This window comes from Panthera uncia, chromosome C2 (genome assembly GCF_023721935.1).
Source record: "Panthera uncia isolate 11264 chromosome C2, Puncia_PCG_1.0, whole genome shotgun sequence".
NCBI lineage: Eukaryota > Metazoa > Chordata > Mammalia > Carnivora > Felidae > Panthera > Panthera uncia.
Genome location: NC_064810.1, coordinates 77,404,429 through 77,420,514, shown reverse-complemented (window position 1 = coordinate 77,420,514; position 16,086 = coordinate 77,404,429). Strand labels below are relative to the sequence as shown.

General features: G+C 41.2%; 1 protein-coding gene across 13 annotated transcripts in view; it reads left to right on the top strand.

The window, feature by feature from the left end:
- Positions 1-16,086, top strand: part of LPP (LIM domain containing preferred translocation partner in lipoma) — a 679,983-nt gene that overhangs the window by 381,158 nt on the left and 282,739 nt on the right. The gene's annotated exons all lie outside the window — the stretch shown is intronic.

The window sequence follows — 16,086 nt, the reverse complement described above, 5'->3', positions numbered from 1 at the left end:
CAATGATTCCTTGATTTTGTGACCATTACCCAATCTAATTTTAGGAAGTTTCTTTCACTCCAAAGAGAAATTGCGTACCTATTTGTAGTCAATCTCTGTGCTTACTTCCAACCCTACAGTAACCCCAAATGGACTTTGGTGGTAATGTCTTTAAATGACTAGGACTTCAGTTTAGTGATGGTTTGTTTTGAATAATAGCACTATGATAGTCTGATTCACTAATCTAGGTGTGTAAAAGTTTGAACTTCTAGTTTTGAATAACTGCATGCAATTAGTGTAATCTAGTCATAATTTGGGGCAGAGAAGGGTACAATTGCCAGTTCCTGTGTCAGTCACTGGTCATGCGCACAGAAGTAAGACACCCACAGACCATACCCTTGAATTCTGTGTCTTTCAGGGAGACAGACATATGGTCAGATTCTTGAATGACAGTGAAAAATGGAATTCTTCTAGAAATCCTGGTGCATTTATTGAAAGACGTGTGTTAAACTTCTTTCTGCTGGAAGCCATTGGATTGTTTGTAAAAATCTAGTATGTATAAAGCATTTGGAATGCTTAGCATTTTGAGAATAAAATCCACATCAATTTAAAATATAATAAAACTCCCCACCCAGAATAGAGTAGTAATTGCCAGGCATAGCAGAGCCCAGCTGTGGAGTGACTTAGAGGATAGTTGGTCTCAGGCAGAGATTACCAGATAGGACACTGGTACACAAGTAATGGTAATTCCCGAATTACTGTACCTATTTGGTAGCACATGCATCTAAACTGGCTTAAAATAAAAATTGCAAATGCACCAGATTTGATCAATCTTAGTATTTCTTTCTCTTATTCTCCCAGTCCCAAGTTAAAAATAAAACCCGCCTGCCTCATTTTCCTGTGTGTTCGTTAGTAGGATTAACTAGAGTTCTCAACAGGAAAGCAATCGATGTAGTAGACGACATTGTATAGTGGGTGAGAGCCCGGTAGAGATAATTATACAGTCACTCCCACTATATTACCCTTCAAAGAAACTGAGCCTAATATTCTCCTAAGCAATTTAACCAACTTCTAAAAAAAATGTATAAGATATTATTTAGAGAACGAAATAGCTACTGTATATAATCAGGAGGGAGAATTATAGCAAATTATAATACTCATTTGATAAGTGTATAAAGAGCTACGCTCAAAGCTCTGCATTGTACCTCCTAAGTAATTGTTCAGTTGTGCTAACTGTCCTTAAAATAGGAGAAGAGATAAAGAACTGTTAAAAAAAAAAAAGCAACTGTTATAGTTGTTCAGTAAGGTTTTCCCCTCTGGCCATAGATTGAGTCTAATTCCATGCTCCATGAGAATCAAGCATACATTTGGTCTTCATATTTAATAGTGATGATATCTTTGCGTTTCCAAAGATAATGTCCATGCAGAAACATAGACACCAGTAAAACTATATGTGTTGAAAATGTGTTTGAAGAGCTTATCCCATGTAGGTTTGTGTGCATATGGATGTTGTATGTCTGAGTTCACTGCACATATATGCCAGTATTTTCAAAAGATAGGCCTGTCTGCAGATCCTACCAATAATTATTTCAAGATAACTTAAAGGAGGCCCAGACATCTGCTAAGTTGTCTATTTAAATCGAAAGGAGTTGGCAGCAATACAAGGGTCAATTTCCCTTTGGTTTGCTTTAAACAAAATAAGAAGCCCAATATGTAAACTTTAAGAGACTTAAATCTTTGAACACTTTCCTTTGAGTTTGTAATTCTTGTGCCCCCACTTTCATCAAACAAAAAAAAAAAACTAATCTAATTGCTGTTATGAGAAGCCTGACCCCATATTTGCTGAAAGCAGTTGTTTTAAAGGTGTCAGCTACCTTCGATGGAAAACCTTAGATCCTCCTCTCACTACCTATGTGTCCTTCAGCAAGCAGCGATCTCCAGAAGGACCTCAGTTTCTGATGTCAAAATGGTTATAATCATACAGAGCCTACCTCATGCTGTTGTTACGAAGTATAACTACACTACGTGTGGGTAGTAAAGCACTGTGCCTCTAACATGCTTATCGCTCATCAACTTAAGTCCCATATTCATGCACATCTTGAACATTTCTAACAAAGTGCTGTTACTGAGATAGCAATTATGGCATCATTGACATTGTCACACATGCACATGGGCACTTACTTGGAAGAAAATCCTGGAGACCAGTGTCTTTGGTCATTGCTCTTGTTGGCTGAGAGATGACGGCATTATGGAAACAAACAAACAGACAGACATGGAACTCCCATTGTCTTCAGTTGAAAAGTGATTGAAAGAGTTAAACTGAATAGGAAGAAGCTTTAGGAATGCTTCCAATTTGTTTCACTTATATTTTTCATTGTGTATTCTGTGGATGACACAGAATAAAAGACGTAGTATGTATAAATAATTTTAAGACATTTCTTTAAGCATACGATAAAAATTCTAAGTAATAATAAAACACTGTGTCATCATTTCTGTAGTAGTGGGTTGTTTGTTGGTTGGTTTCAGCTGCTGCAATAACTGATGGTACATTTTATGACCAGTGGCATCTTTTTTGATGGCATATCATAGTAAGTACTCGGTAAATGTTAGTAGTTCTAATTAGTGTTTGGGTTAAGGTTAATGTGGTAGGTACGTTGTTGACGTTAAGAGCCCTAAAGTCTTTGAATTGGAGGAGTGTGTGTGTAAGGAACACCTTGGGTTGACCAGAAGTCTCAAGCCCCTGACTTGTAGCTATATCAGCATGACTGCCTCAGTCCGTTTGGTGAGGATTGCACTGGTTGGGCTGAAATTCACGTCTGCCCGATGCATCCATGCTGCACTCTTCTTTTGATTACGAGAGTTAAATGTGAATAATAGAAGTCAAAGTGTTTTGCAAACCAAAGTAAGAGGTATCAGGTAAGGTAGTCCAAGCCGTGGCGGCAAATACTCCGAAATCCCAATGCTTAAAACAAAGGTTCGTTTCTTGTGCTACTTGTTCATAGTGGGTCAGAAGGGCTTCCTTGCAGGATGAAGGAATGGGCACCATGGGCTAGGAATGCGCTAGCATTGCTGGCCCCCACCCCAGAGTAAAAGAGCTCTGTGGATCTTGACCTGGCAAATGCATGCCCTGGCCTGTAAGTCACACAAGTGGACTTCCATTCACAGCTCATTAGCTGCAATGATTCATATGGTTCCACTTAGCTATAAGGGTGCCAGGCAGCAGAGAGCAGGACCAATTCAGAGAGCAGCATTGATGTCTATAGCATCAGGAATAAGAATAATGGTTAACAGTCAATGATTGTGTCCTATATACCAGGCGCTGTTGTAAGTACTTGACATATGTAGAGTCCTTTAGCCCCTCATGAAGGTAGGCAAGCTCGTGATCTCCATGGTACAGGTGAGAAACCCAGGCACAAAGAGGTAGACTACTAACCCGTGGAGAAGAGGCAGAACAGGGATTCTGCATCTATCGCATTGATATGTGTATCAAACTATAATGGACTTGAATGTGTTTTTTTAACTGGGAAGTTTAAAAGGAAGATACAAATACAGTTGAAAATTTTTCTGCTCTAAAAAACACAGGCGTCGACTAGGTGATCTCTAAGACTCCCTAAAATTTCACCTGGATCAGCCTAACATGACCCGTCACACAAGTGACTTCTTTGTTTCATTTACAGCCTCATCTTCAGAAGCCAGAGGCCCTAACCTGGACAGCACACTTTCCTAGTAGCTCAAGACAGGAGCATTGTCTCCATCGATGGGCTGCCTGGGTTTCTGGGAACGCACCCCCCTTTGACTTCTTCGAACTTTCTATTTGGGGAATTCAAACATATGTAAACGTCAAAGATTATAGTGAACCCAGTATCCCAAAGTATTAGGTGATTTAGCTTCATAAGTTAATCTGGCCTCCTATCCAGCAGACCTCTGAGCGCAGACTGGGTTCTGTGGGTTTGTGGAACGAAGAATGGGGTTCAAGAAACAGAAAGCCAGTGACCAGCTACCAGCAGCTGGGTGCTGGGAGGCTCTGACAGGACATGTGGAGGACAGGGTTGAAGAGATCAACGTAAGAGAGGACATCACTAATCAATACTTTAGACAAGTTTTCAAGCAGAGGATAAATGATGTGACAGTATTTAATCATCCCTGGGACACTCTTGCAAGGTAAGGGTGGGGGGGGGAAGGAGAGATTTGTTGTTAATGCATTATTGTAAAATGATTGCCTTTCTCCCTTGCTAAAACTATAATCTTGCCTGCCACTTGGGTGGTTGATAGAGAAGGCTGGACATCCGAGGTCTGTCAGGAGACAGGATAGCTCTGCGCTCTGGGCCCTTCCATCAGGCCGAGAAACCACTAAACTGGAAAGCCTGCTGCCTTCTGGACCCTGGACCTTCCACGTCAGCAACATCCGGAAGGGCCCCAGGTCATTGAACCTCCCTGTCTTCTTTTGGAAAGACGTGGATATGAACCGTCTGAGTGCCTCGCAAACCTAGTATAGCATTTAATTAACAAATGTTCCTCAAATGCTTTGAGCTCCCCGTTCAGATACATGTGACTGAAATGTAAAGTACCTTTCACTGCCTTATTTATTGCTCCGGCGAACACGCTATATGTTGGCACCGTTTATCTTCATTTTAATTTTATCTCCAACAAATATAGGCATTAATTTAAATCACATACAGAACATAACAGTTTTTATAGAGGCAAACTTATTCCAGGGTGCTGCATTTTAATATCGCGCTTTGCCATCTTTTCTCACTTGATTCAAGAATAGTATCTCTTCCTGCCTCAGCATTTAATCTTAGGACAACAGAAACTTTTGTGTGTGTGTGTGCGTGCATGTTCTTGCTCTCAAACTTCATCTTTCTCACCGCTTTGCTGTTTGCTGCCTGGAAGTTGTTTTGCGAGTGTGGGCACAGGCTCCTATGAGGGGTTTCTTCTTGGTCAGCTGAATTTCTCCTTGCGGGGGGAGCTGGGGGCAGGGAGGTGGGGGGAGGGGGACAGATGACCCAACGTGATGGGTTTTCCGGCTGAAGATAATTCTTGCTCTTCACCTTTCAAATCCCTCTTCTAATAGTACTAGATCTCGCGAAGTTTATCCACCCCCCCCCACGCACCCTGAAATTCGTACATTCAAAAACCTTTTTATAGTGCTCATTTTTGTTGCTGGTCTTGTTTTTCACTCAAAAGGAAAATTCCCCCTTTTTCTTCATAAACTGTTACTTTTGCAGCGGCTGAGTCTTTCCCCCGAGGGGAAACATGCTAAATGGGCCTGCTGTATTTATGGCTAGGAAACATTCCAGTTAGCTGTTACACCCTGAGCAACGATGATTTCCCGATCCTTAATTTGTGGCCTGAAAAGCTGTGTCCCTCCTCAATTAAGACTCGCCGAATTGCCTCTGACAAGGCAGCCCATTCCCAGAAGTCAGGCCCGTGGGGGCAGTAATAACATGACCACAAGCACAAGGCAACCTGATTTTATAAGCCATTTCGGGCTCTCTTCACAAGCTTTCAGGGTACTGTCCCTACACATGTGTAAGCCAACCAACCAACAAACATAAAAGTTAGTTGCCTAGTTTTCCGGGCTTCTGGACTATCTAGGTTTAGGGGTACTTGAAATATCCCCTCCCCGCCCCTTTTTTTAAAGATTTAGTCAGGGTTTAAAATGTACCAGTTACTGTTTAAATTACCTGTTTCATCCTTATAACAAACTTTGGAGGCAGATACCATCATGATGCTCTTTTCACAGAAGAAGAAACGAGGCCCAGAGAAGTGAAATGTGTTTTTCCGAAATCATACAGCTAAGACGTGGCAGGGCTGGGGTTTCGAACGTAGCCCACTTTAACCAATTTGCTTTGGATATAGTCCTCTTTAGCTGGGATTCTTGACCTCTTGTTTGATGCCGACTTTTCCCAAACCCTTAATCTTTGTGCTGCGAGGTGGATTTTATCTGTGGCAAGAACACAGTTACCCTGGAAACCCACTAGCTATAATGGCAATCCAATTATAGCACCATCGCTCCGGTTTTATTAAATTAGCGTTGCTGATGATGGGGACTTCTTGACTGAAGGATGCTGAGAAATGGTTGCTCATCAGTTCTTGCCTGTGAGGACCACTTGGGGGTCATTCTCTTCTACTCCACTGGACCAAACCACACCAAACGAAATGGGTTATTTGGTTTATGGACTGGATTTGGAGGATAACCTGGGATTACCTTTGTGGACCGCTGGCTTTCAAGCCGTGGCTGGAGATGCGTGGAAGTGCATGGAAAGAAGCCTGACTGAATTCTGCCTACCCTCTGAATAGCCGTCCGGAGCCCCACAACAGTCTGTTGATGAGGGCCCTGATCTGAACAGTTGAGGCTCCTGGTCGCTGTTGCAGTGTTTTGTTGTTGTTGTTGTTGTTGTTTATTCTGCTTTAGGCCATTAATTTATCCCCAGCGTGGTTCAGAAAAAGTCACAGCCCTTTGATATTTTTTGGCTTTTACAGACTTCTGATGGACCAATGATTTGCTTTGGTTCAAACCAATTGGTAAGCTTCCTTTAAATATACAGAATCTAAATAGAATTGAACGAGCATAGGCACTGCTCAGTCCAAAGGCACCAGCTTAGAGGAAATGACATTTTTCATCTCAGTTGTTAGCTCACTCCCTGCAATGGTAGCTGGTAGGCTGATACAATGTTGCCTTAGTTCCTTCCACATGGAAAAGCACAGAAGACATGACTTGTTCCTTTGCAAGACTCTTCAGTGATGATGACTTTTGAGTAAGGCTCCTACCTTGCTGTCCAGTGTCCTTTTCTTTGTGTGGTAGTGCCTTTAAGGTCCATCTTCTCTATCTCAGATAACAAAACAGGTTAAAAACACTGAATCTGAACACTTGGAGTCCTAAAGTCAGAGCTATTTTTGTCTGGAAAAAAAAAAAAAAAACTATTGTAGGCATATCCTGTCTAGAGTGATAGGAGTCAGGGAGGGGAGGGGGCTGCGTCTTACTGTGTACCCCTGAAGAGGTGATATTTCCATCAGAATCTCTGTCACCAGTGAGCAGATTTCCAGAAGCGGAAATTCAAAATGATCAAGAGAATCACACGTCTTCACAGAACATTATAGATTCTGTGTTAGCTTTGCCACCTGTAAAATAATCTGTTTTAAGACATTCACTGAAGTTCTTTCTAGCCCACCACTTACTGGTTTGGCGACCTTAACCAGTGTAGTTGGTATCTTTGAGCCTCATTTCCCATAAGAAACATGGAACAGTAATATTGGGTGAAAATATTGAGTTGTGCAGAAATAAGTGAGAACCTTTTTATCAACTGCAAAGTGGTCCGTCCTCTCATTGTAAGGTACACTCATCCAGCTCTCTCTCTCTCATTCTCCTCTCTCTCTATGCCAGTACTTTCTAGTTGTGTAAACTTAATCTGAAAATATCTGTGATATTCCTTATGTATAATTGTGGTGTCTTAGATTTAAAAATTCTACTTCAGTTTTTATTTCTTTGATAGTTGCAATTTTTTGTGTGCATAGTTTTCTCTGTGTGAAGTAGGAAACAACACCATCCACATCTATTATATATTTTTCATAATTAGATACAAATCTATATATTTTCTGAATTGACTCACATTTTCATATACATATAAGTACATAGGCATGTTTTTTTTTAACGTATATTTATTTTGAGGGAGAGAGAGAGAGAGCAGGGGGGGGCAGAGGGAAACGGAGACAGAAAATCTCAAGCAGACTCTGTACTGCCAGCACAGAGCCCAAGGCAGGGCTCGAACTCACAAACCGTGAGATCATGACCTGAGCCAAAGTTGAACGCTCAACCGACTGAGCCACCCAGGCGCCCCCACTTGCATATTTTAAAACATTTAAAGGGATTCTACACTAACAGTTATTTTGGGGGTTATGCGAGATAATACTTCTTTCTTATACTTCTGTCTATATTAAACTTTCTATAATGAGCCTACTTTTGCTCGCATGTGTAAGTCATTTATATAAATATTTTATAACCATATATAATGTAAATATTTTTATAAATTTGTGTAAATATTTGTATGTATGTATATATGTATACACATGTACAATAGTTTTGCAGCATGAAGCACCTTTTATCGGTACATGTGTATAAGGACAAATTTAAAAACAATAAACTTTTCCCTCCCTCTTTCCTCCCTTCCTGTCTCCTTCCTTCTCTTCCTTCCTTCCTTTCTTTCTCCCTCCCTTTCTCTTCTCTTCTCTTCTCTTCTCTTCTCTTCTCTTCTCTTCCCTTCCCTTCCCTTCCCTTCCCTTCCCCTCCCCTCCCCTCCTCTCCCCTCCCTCTCCTCTCCTCTCCTCTCCTCTCCTCTCCTCTCCTCTGTTTTCTTCCCTCTCTCCTTCTCTCTTTATTCCTCCCTCCCTATCTCTTTCTTTTGTCATTGCCCAGCGTCTTTCAGAATAGAAATGGAAACAATATTCCTCTTAACTATAGTGTGTTAGAAACGTAGAATGAGTTTTTCAAAAAGAGACGACTTGTTCCTGCATCTGCATATCATTGTGTACTCAAACCTGTCTCAAAACAAAAGTAGAACTATGATTTTTAACACCACTTTAACTATTTCATGAGTAGAACTGCTCTCCCTTGCCAACTGTCCTGGTGAGAGAGAGAAAGGAACACTTAAACACAAGTCTGGTTGGTTATAGTAACTCACTTCCAACTTGAGTGACCTTCATGGTTCCCAGTGACCCATTATGATTTCCTTTCTTTTCAAGGTGTTTGTGACATCTTGGTTGATCAGCTTTGTAACAGCCAGCAGTTTGGATTTGGGTCTTAATATGTCAAGCTTATATACTTTTTCTCTCTCTAGATGTCTGCTGTGGGTACGAATTTCAACCCCTCCTCTTGGGACCACCACAGCTCTATTTAGACATTTTTCTTTGTGTAACGTTTTCCTCATCAGTCTGTGTTATGCTGCTAAGTTTAGCTATTATGATATTAATTTAACCCAGAATGAAGAGAGCCAGTGTTTGTGTGTGCCTGTGAATTTTTTTTAAGGGGGCTGACTTTAAGGAGGCTGACTTTAGCATCCTTCCTCTCACATTTTTTTTTCCTTTTTTCGATTTGATCTGTCCAAGTAACAAGACCACACTGAGTACTTGCTAGTTGAGATGTGTGGTCTACAATTCTGAGTTAGTTCCTCCTCTGGCCCTCTCTCCCCGTGGTGCACTGAGTCACAATGCAATCGCCAGCTGCTTCTGGACTTCATGTACACAGCAGATTAGGGAGCCGGGTAGCCAAGCATCAGCCTGGGAAGTACTTTCAGGAAAAAGCAAAGACCCCTTGTCCACCCCGATTATCTTTCAGTGGCTTGGGATAGCTGGTATTAATGTTATAAATGAACATCCCTAAATCTGTCTTAGCTGCAGCCCAGATGGAGTTTTGATTTTAGAAAATCATTCAGTGAAATGTATTTCCTGTGCTTGGTAGTCAATGATCACTTACCAAAAAAAGGGGGTGGTAGGAGAATAAAAATAAACTTGTGATAATTCACATACACTTAACCTTTACTGAGTGAGTAATACCAAAAAGGGAATGAGCAGGCTTTGCTGACCAGCATTTGCAAATGGATTCCAGGAATGTTGTTGTAGTTGCCAAAGCAATTTCTGAGTCCTGCCAAAAGCATCCCGGGGGATTTTGCTAAGGGTAGGGAGAGCGAGGGATATGGAGGTGTGTATGCGAATGTGTTTCAAAGCTTTCTGGCCCAGCAGCCGTGTAGTAGAAAGAACACTGGCAAAAATCTGGGAAGCCTGCTTTCTAGACCTGGTTCTACCTAATGTCCTGTTACTGGAAAGCTTACCTACCTTCCTTGGAACTTCAGTTATCATATGTAAAATCAGGATACCAGACTAAGATCTTTCATCATTGACATTCTGAGCTTCAGCCGTTCCAACACAGAAAGGTCACACATGTTCATTACATCTCTGTGTTAACAAAACTAAGCTAAAAAACTACAAGAGCAATCACATTTTTAAAAGAAAAAAACTGCATCTATATATATTATATATTATATATTATATATTATATATTATAGTACTTCTGGTTAGTGCATGTCTAACATAATTACCAGTTCTAACTATACTTTTAAAGAACCTATTGAGTTAAGAGCTCAGGTTCAAACTGTGGTTTATATAAACTGTAATACTACATGCAATACAATTAACAAGATACCAAGAGCTATGTTGCCCAAGGGCAGCACGGTCTGTGATGTTTCCCATGAGAGTACTGCTACTGAAATTGTTTTTCTCAATGGAGCCTTCCTTTCCCAGTTTTTAAGAACGATCAAATGCATTTAGTATTATTATAATTGCAGACAGAGATTAACTTATAAAGGACTAATGTATCAGTAATGTCTATGACCTTTGCCTCTTCAGTCATGTTTTCTCCTCCATATTTACGACACTTTTTGTTCCCCACTTCCTGATTTTAATTATTTTCTAATTAGAGTATTAACACATTGTTGATAGCTTTCTGTATTGTGTCATTGCTACCCGCTCCTTATGGGATAGCTGGAACCTTCTAAGGGTTCCAGGAAGTCCCTATCTTGTTGAAACACCCTTAGGAAGATATATTAGAAGTGTTATTGGCTTAGTGTAGGAAGGCATGTTTCTTCAGAAGCAACCTTACAGTTTGGTTTTGGGTAGAAATCATAATTCAGCAAGAATGGTCTACATATAATTATGCAGCTACATTGGCAGCCCCTATGAATGGTTTGCTTTCTACCAAAAGTCAAAGATCAGCCAGTGTGACAGATGATGCTTATAGAAGGTATATTAGTCAGTGTTTTACCAGAGCCAGTAGGAGATAAAGAGATTTATTGCAAGGAATTCGGTTATGTGATTGTGTGGGCTGGCTAGGTAATCCAGCATGCACAGGGTAGACTGTTAGAAAGGGCAGAGGCTGGAACTTTGCTACAGATCTGACACTGCTGTCCTCAAGTAGAATTTCTTTTCCTTTAAAGAAACCTCACCTCTGTTCTCAGGGCCTTCCATTCCAACTTTCAGTCTGGCTGACCCAGATTTTTTAGGACAATTTCCCTTCTTTGGAGTCAATTGATGATGAGCTTTAATCACATCCACAAAGTACCTTCATAGCCATACCTAGATCAGTGTCTGATTCAATAACGGGGGCTGTAGCCTAGCAAAATTGACCATCGCAGAAGGCTAACCATTTCCTACAGAAGATCAGTCTAAGGTATAGAAGCCATTGTCACTTGGAGCTGAGAAGCTGGAAGCAGAAAAGGTGCCAAAGGAGTGAGTCGTAAGAATGCCAGCGTCTTCTTTGGGAATGCTGGCTGGAAGTGATGATGGACACACGGGGCAGTAAATGGGGGCAAACTAGTGTTCTACCTTAGGCATGTGGAGAGCTGAAAAGCCTTCACCCACCTGCTCTGAGAATAGAGCTATTGTGTGTCACATCGCTCCTTTGGGTCAACTCTAAATTAACAAACAGAAGAATTGATTGTCATTTCTCTTGCGTTCTTTGTTTCTTAAATTGTACTTATTTAGAGAGAGAGAGAGCATGTGCATGCATGGAAGAGTGCAGAGAGGGAGAGAGAATCCCAAGTAGTCTCTGCACTGTCCACACGTGAACTATGGATCACGACCTGAGCTGAAACCAAGAGTTGGACACTCAACCGACTGAGCCACCCAGGCACCCCTTCTCTTGCATTCTTCATTTGAGTTGCAATTCGCTAATATGTTTATATGCTTCTTTGAGGTTGAAAGCATCTGACTAAAACACATTTTCCTCCATATTTAAAACATTTTTTTTTAATGTTTATTTCTGAGACAGAGCGTGAGCGGGGGAGGGGCAGAGAGAGAGGGAGACACAGAATCAGAAGCAGGCTCCGGGCTCTGAGCTGTCAGCACAGAACCTGACGTGTGTCTCGAACTCACAAACCATGAGATCATGACCTGAGCCAAAGTCGGTCGTCAACCGACTAAGCCACCCAGGTGCCTCCATATTTTCCTCCATATTGCCATCATCCCCTAAATCTCCTTATCCTGGCTGTCACTCATCAACCACTTGGCATATGGCCCACTGTGTCCCCTGTGTCCAGGCTTTTCATCATCTTGGAAGATCTGAGGGCTCAACACCCTGGCTTCTCTGTCTCTTGATCAATATCTCTTGTGACTTTTATCTCCACTCAGCTGCAGCCACCACTCCCAGGGTTCCACCCTGGAATTGTCATTGCTTTGTTCATGAATTATAACATTAAAACAACAACAACAACAACAACCCAAAACTCCCTCTGCACATAACCCTGTATTCTTCCAGCTCTCATTCAGACAGCTCTGACTCTACTCTTCCTCAGTGTCTTTGCCTTCTGTGACCTTCATTTCCATTTCCCCATCAGTCTCTTTTTCTGTATCCACCTTTGATTCCATGGTTCTACATTGGAGCCTCCTCTCCCACTTCTGACTTTCTTTCAGTAGGCCTTTTTCCAGAGTTTCACTTAGTCTACCTGCCCTGTTGAGACCTGCAGTACATTCAGGCCATCTTGATGACTTTTCTAGGTTTTTCTAGTTTTGTGAATAATTCTACTCTTAAGGATCTCCTTAACTCCTCTTCTGCTGCTTCCCTTTAAATGTTTATATATTTTTGAGATACAGAGAGCACACAAGCAGGGCAGGGGTAGAGAGAGAGGAACAGAGGATCTAAAGCAGGCTCCCTGAGAGACTGATGCGGGGTTCGAACCCACTAACCGTGAAATCATGACCTGAGCCGAAGTCAGACAGACACTCAACCGACTGAGCCACCAGGTGCCACTCTACCACCTCCCTTTAGATGTTGGTTTTCTTTGGTAATGAGGGGTTTGGGGCATCTTTCCTAGAGTCCCTTCTTGTTCTACTTCCCATACTTGATTTGTTGACTTTCACTTCCTGGGGTGTCAACCACCAGTATTATAATGTCGTTATATAAATATGTCTCGGCAAGCTTTTTGCATTTCAGATCCAGGTCTTTCTGTCTATTGGCCAGGTGCATTTGAATATATCACGGAAAGCTTAACCTCAATATGTCAAGATATATTTATCAACTTCTTCCCAGAATTCCGTCTATTCCTGTGTTGTTAAATGGAATGGTGTCACCATCTAACCAGCCTCCTAAGCCGGAAGTCTGGTGTTATTTCCCCACCCCACTCTTTCCCTTATTGCCAATTTTGCCTCCAAAGTACTTCACAGACCTTTACTTCTTTCCATCTCCACTGTCTGTAAATGATTCCAGATGACCGTCATCTCACATGTACCATGTTGCTTTCACACTGATAATACCCTCTTAATTGGTTTCCATGTCCACACTCCCCTTTCCCCCCAGCTGCTTCTAAAATGCAGATCTCATCACGCTGCTCCTGTCTAGCACCTTATCTCCTTAGCCCAGTAGTATAACAGAGCAATTAAGAAAACCGATTCTGAAATCAAATAGAAATGGGTTTGAATCTCACTTACGTGCTATGTAAACTTGGACTAGTAACCATTTTTGATTGTTTACCATAAGTAAAATAGAAATATTAATCGTACTTTCCTTTTTAGATGTTTTATGCCTTTTAATTTTCTTCTCCTACAATTTCCCTTCTTATGCTGCATGCTGGATGGACTTCTTTCTCTCAGATCCTTGAAGGCATTACTGGACAGTCATATGCTATTCTCTCTGCCTCGAACAGTCTGTTGTCCCCAGCTCTCTATTGCCATGTCTCATCATGGATGTCATTGGCCTTGAGAACTGTTCATCAACCTCCTTGCTCTTACTTAGTTTAGGTACCCTTGCTATGTGCCCCTGTATTTTTCTTTTTAAACTTCCTAACCTTTCTTTTTAAACTTCCTCTTTTCACCCTGTCCTGTAAATGTTCATGTACTTACTGCCTCCTCCCACACGATCACCCACTCTCCACCCTTCATGAGTTGCACAAGGACATAGACCATGACCTTGACTATCTCCTTAAGCTTCCTGTCCTCGATGCCCAGTGCTTAATGTGTTCTCTAGCAGGGATCAAGCACTCGGTAAATATTTGATAAATGTTTATAAATGAGACCATCTCACTAGTTCACAAACATTTCCAACAAAGTGAACACATCTTTTTCTTTTTCTTTTTTCTGTAGGATAAAAGATATCATAAAATATGATTCCCCTACCTCTGTAATGGTTCCCTCAGAACCTGACCACTTCTAGAGAGCTGTTTACTCAATCAAATCAAGCGGTATTTTACTAGGAGGGAAAGCCCCAGGACAAGTCCCTTCTCTTGACCACAAAGTTCTATGTTTTTTATCTTTTCCTCTTGAATTCTTAGCTTCAGCAAAGCAGCCTTTTGTTGATCCCCTCCTCCCAATAATGCTATAAATGTAATACAGAAATGTATTACTAAATCCTTAAATCCTTAATCCCTATCGATCCTTAATCAATTATAATGTGAAGCCTTGGGCTGGGGAGCAGACAGCACACTTATTTTTTAGCATGATTTGGAAGGATGTTTCTAGGTATATAACTGACAAGCATTCATGAAAGGCTGCTTTACTTTTCTATCAAGGTTTGGGAGGATTTTTTTTTAACAGTTCTGTATGCTGAAAGAAAGTTCATACATTTTAAAAGGAAATGTGGCCCCTTTCATTAGCCCCTTTTACCTCCTGCTGAGTCATGGATGAGAGAGAATTTGTAGGCGGCTGAGCTGCAGGAAAAGTAATACTGTCATTTACACTTGCAGGCTGTTATGCTTTCCAGAAAACTTTTTCCGTAGGTTGCGAAAGTGATTAATCTGCTGTTAAAACTGACAAAGAAGGTTCTCTGATAAGAACAAGAATTAAATGAGGGATTTTTTTTTTCTTTAAAAAGTAAGCTCCTTTTTCCACTTTTAGACTAGAAAAAAATAGGTTTAGGTTTTTGGGTTTTTTTTTTTAACTTTAGGTATTTTTTGTGTGTGTACGTGTGGATTTGGTCATGGCATAAAATAATCACAGGATATTTTCTATGTAAATTATGTCTATTTATTGGCATGTTCATGTCTCATGTTTTATATCTGAATTATTCTATATCCTGTTCCCTTGCTTTTTTTTCTTTCATATTTTTATATGTGGGCCTTATTTTTAATACTTCCCACATCATCTTACTTCTCAACCCCAGATCTCTTCAACCAACTTCTTTTTTTTTTTTTAATTTTTTTTTTTTAACATTTATTCATTTCTGAGACAGAGACAGAGCATGAATGGGGGAGGATCAGAGAGAGAGGGAGACACAGAATCTGAAACAGGCTCCAGGCTCTGAGCAGTCAGCACAGAGCCCGACGCGGGGCTCGAACTCACATACCGCGAGATCGTGACCTGAGCCGAAGTCGGACGCTTAACCGACTGAGCCACCGAGGCGCCCCATCCAACTTCTTTTTTAACATTAAACCTGTTGAAGACAATCTAACTTCCTTCTGTGATATAAACTCCTTCCTCGTGAAAAATTCCATCCATGCACGTTTTCTACAATAGTTTGAAAACTTGAACAAAAGTTACTTGGTATTATTAAAATGAAACATCATTGCCTGAAGAGCTGAGAAAATATATTTTCCTTTTATTTCTTTTTCTTTTGTTTTCTTTTCTTTTCTAAATACTTATTTACTTTTGAGAGAAAGAGACAGATCATGAGTAGAGGAGGGGCAAAGAGAGAGGGAGACACAGCATCTGAAGCAGGCTCCAGGCTCTGAGCCATCAGCACAGAGCCCAACACAGGGCTCAAACCCACGGACCTTGAGATCATGACCTGAGGTGAAGTTGGCTGCTTAACCGACTGAGCCACCCAGGTGCTCCTATTTCTTATTTTAAAAATGTAATTGTTGGGGCGCCTGGGTGGCGCCGTCGGTTAAGCGTCCGACTTCAGCCAGGTCACGATCTCGCGGTCCGTGAGTTCGAGCCCCGCGTCAGGCTCTGGGCTGATGGCTCGGAGCCTGGAGCCTGTTTCCGATGCTGTGTCTCCCTCTCTCTCTGCCCCTCCCCCGTTCATGCTCTGTCTCTCTCTGTCCCAAAAATAAATAAAAAACGTTGAAAAAAAAATTTAAAAAATGAAATTGTTTCCACTGAGTTCTAGCAAATTTACTTGTCATT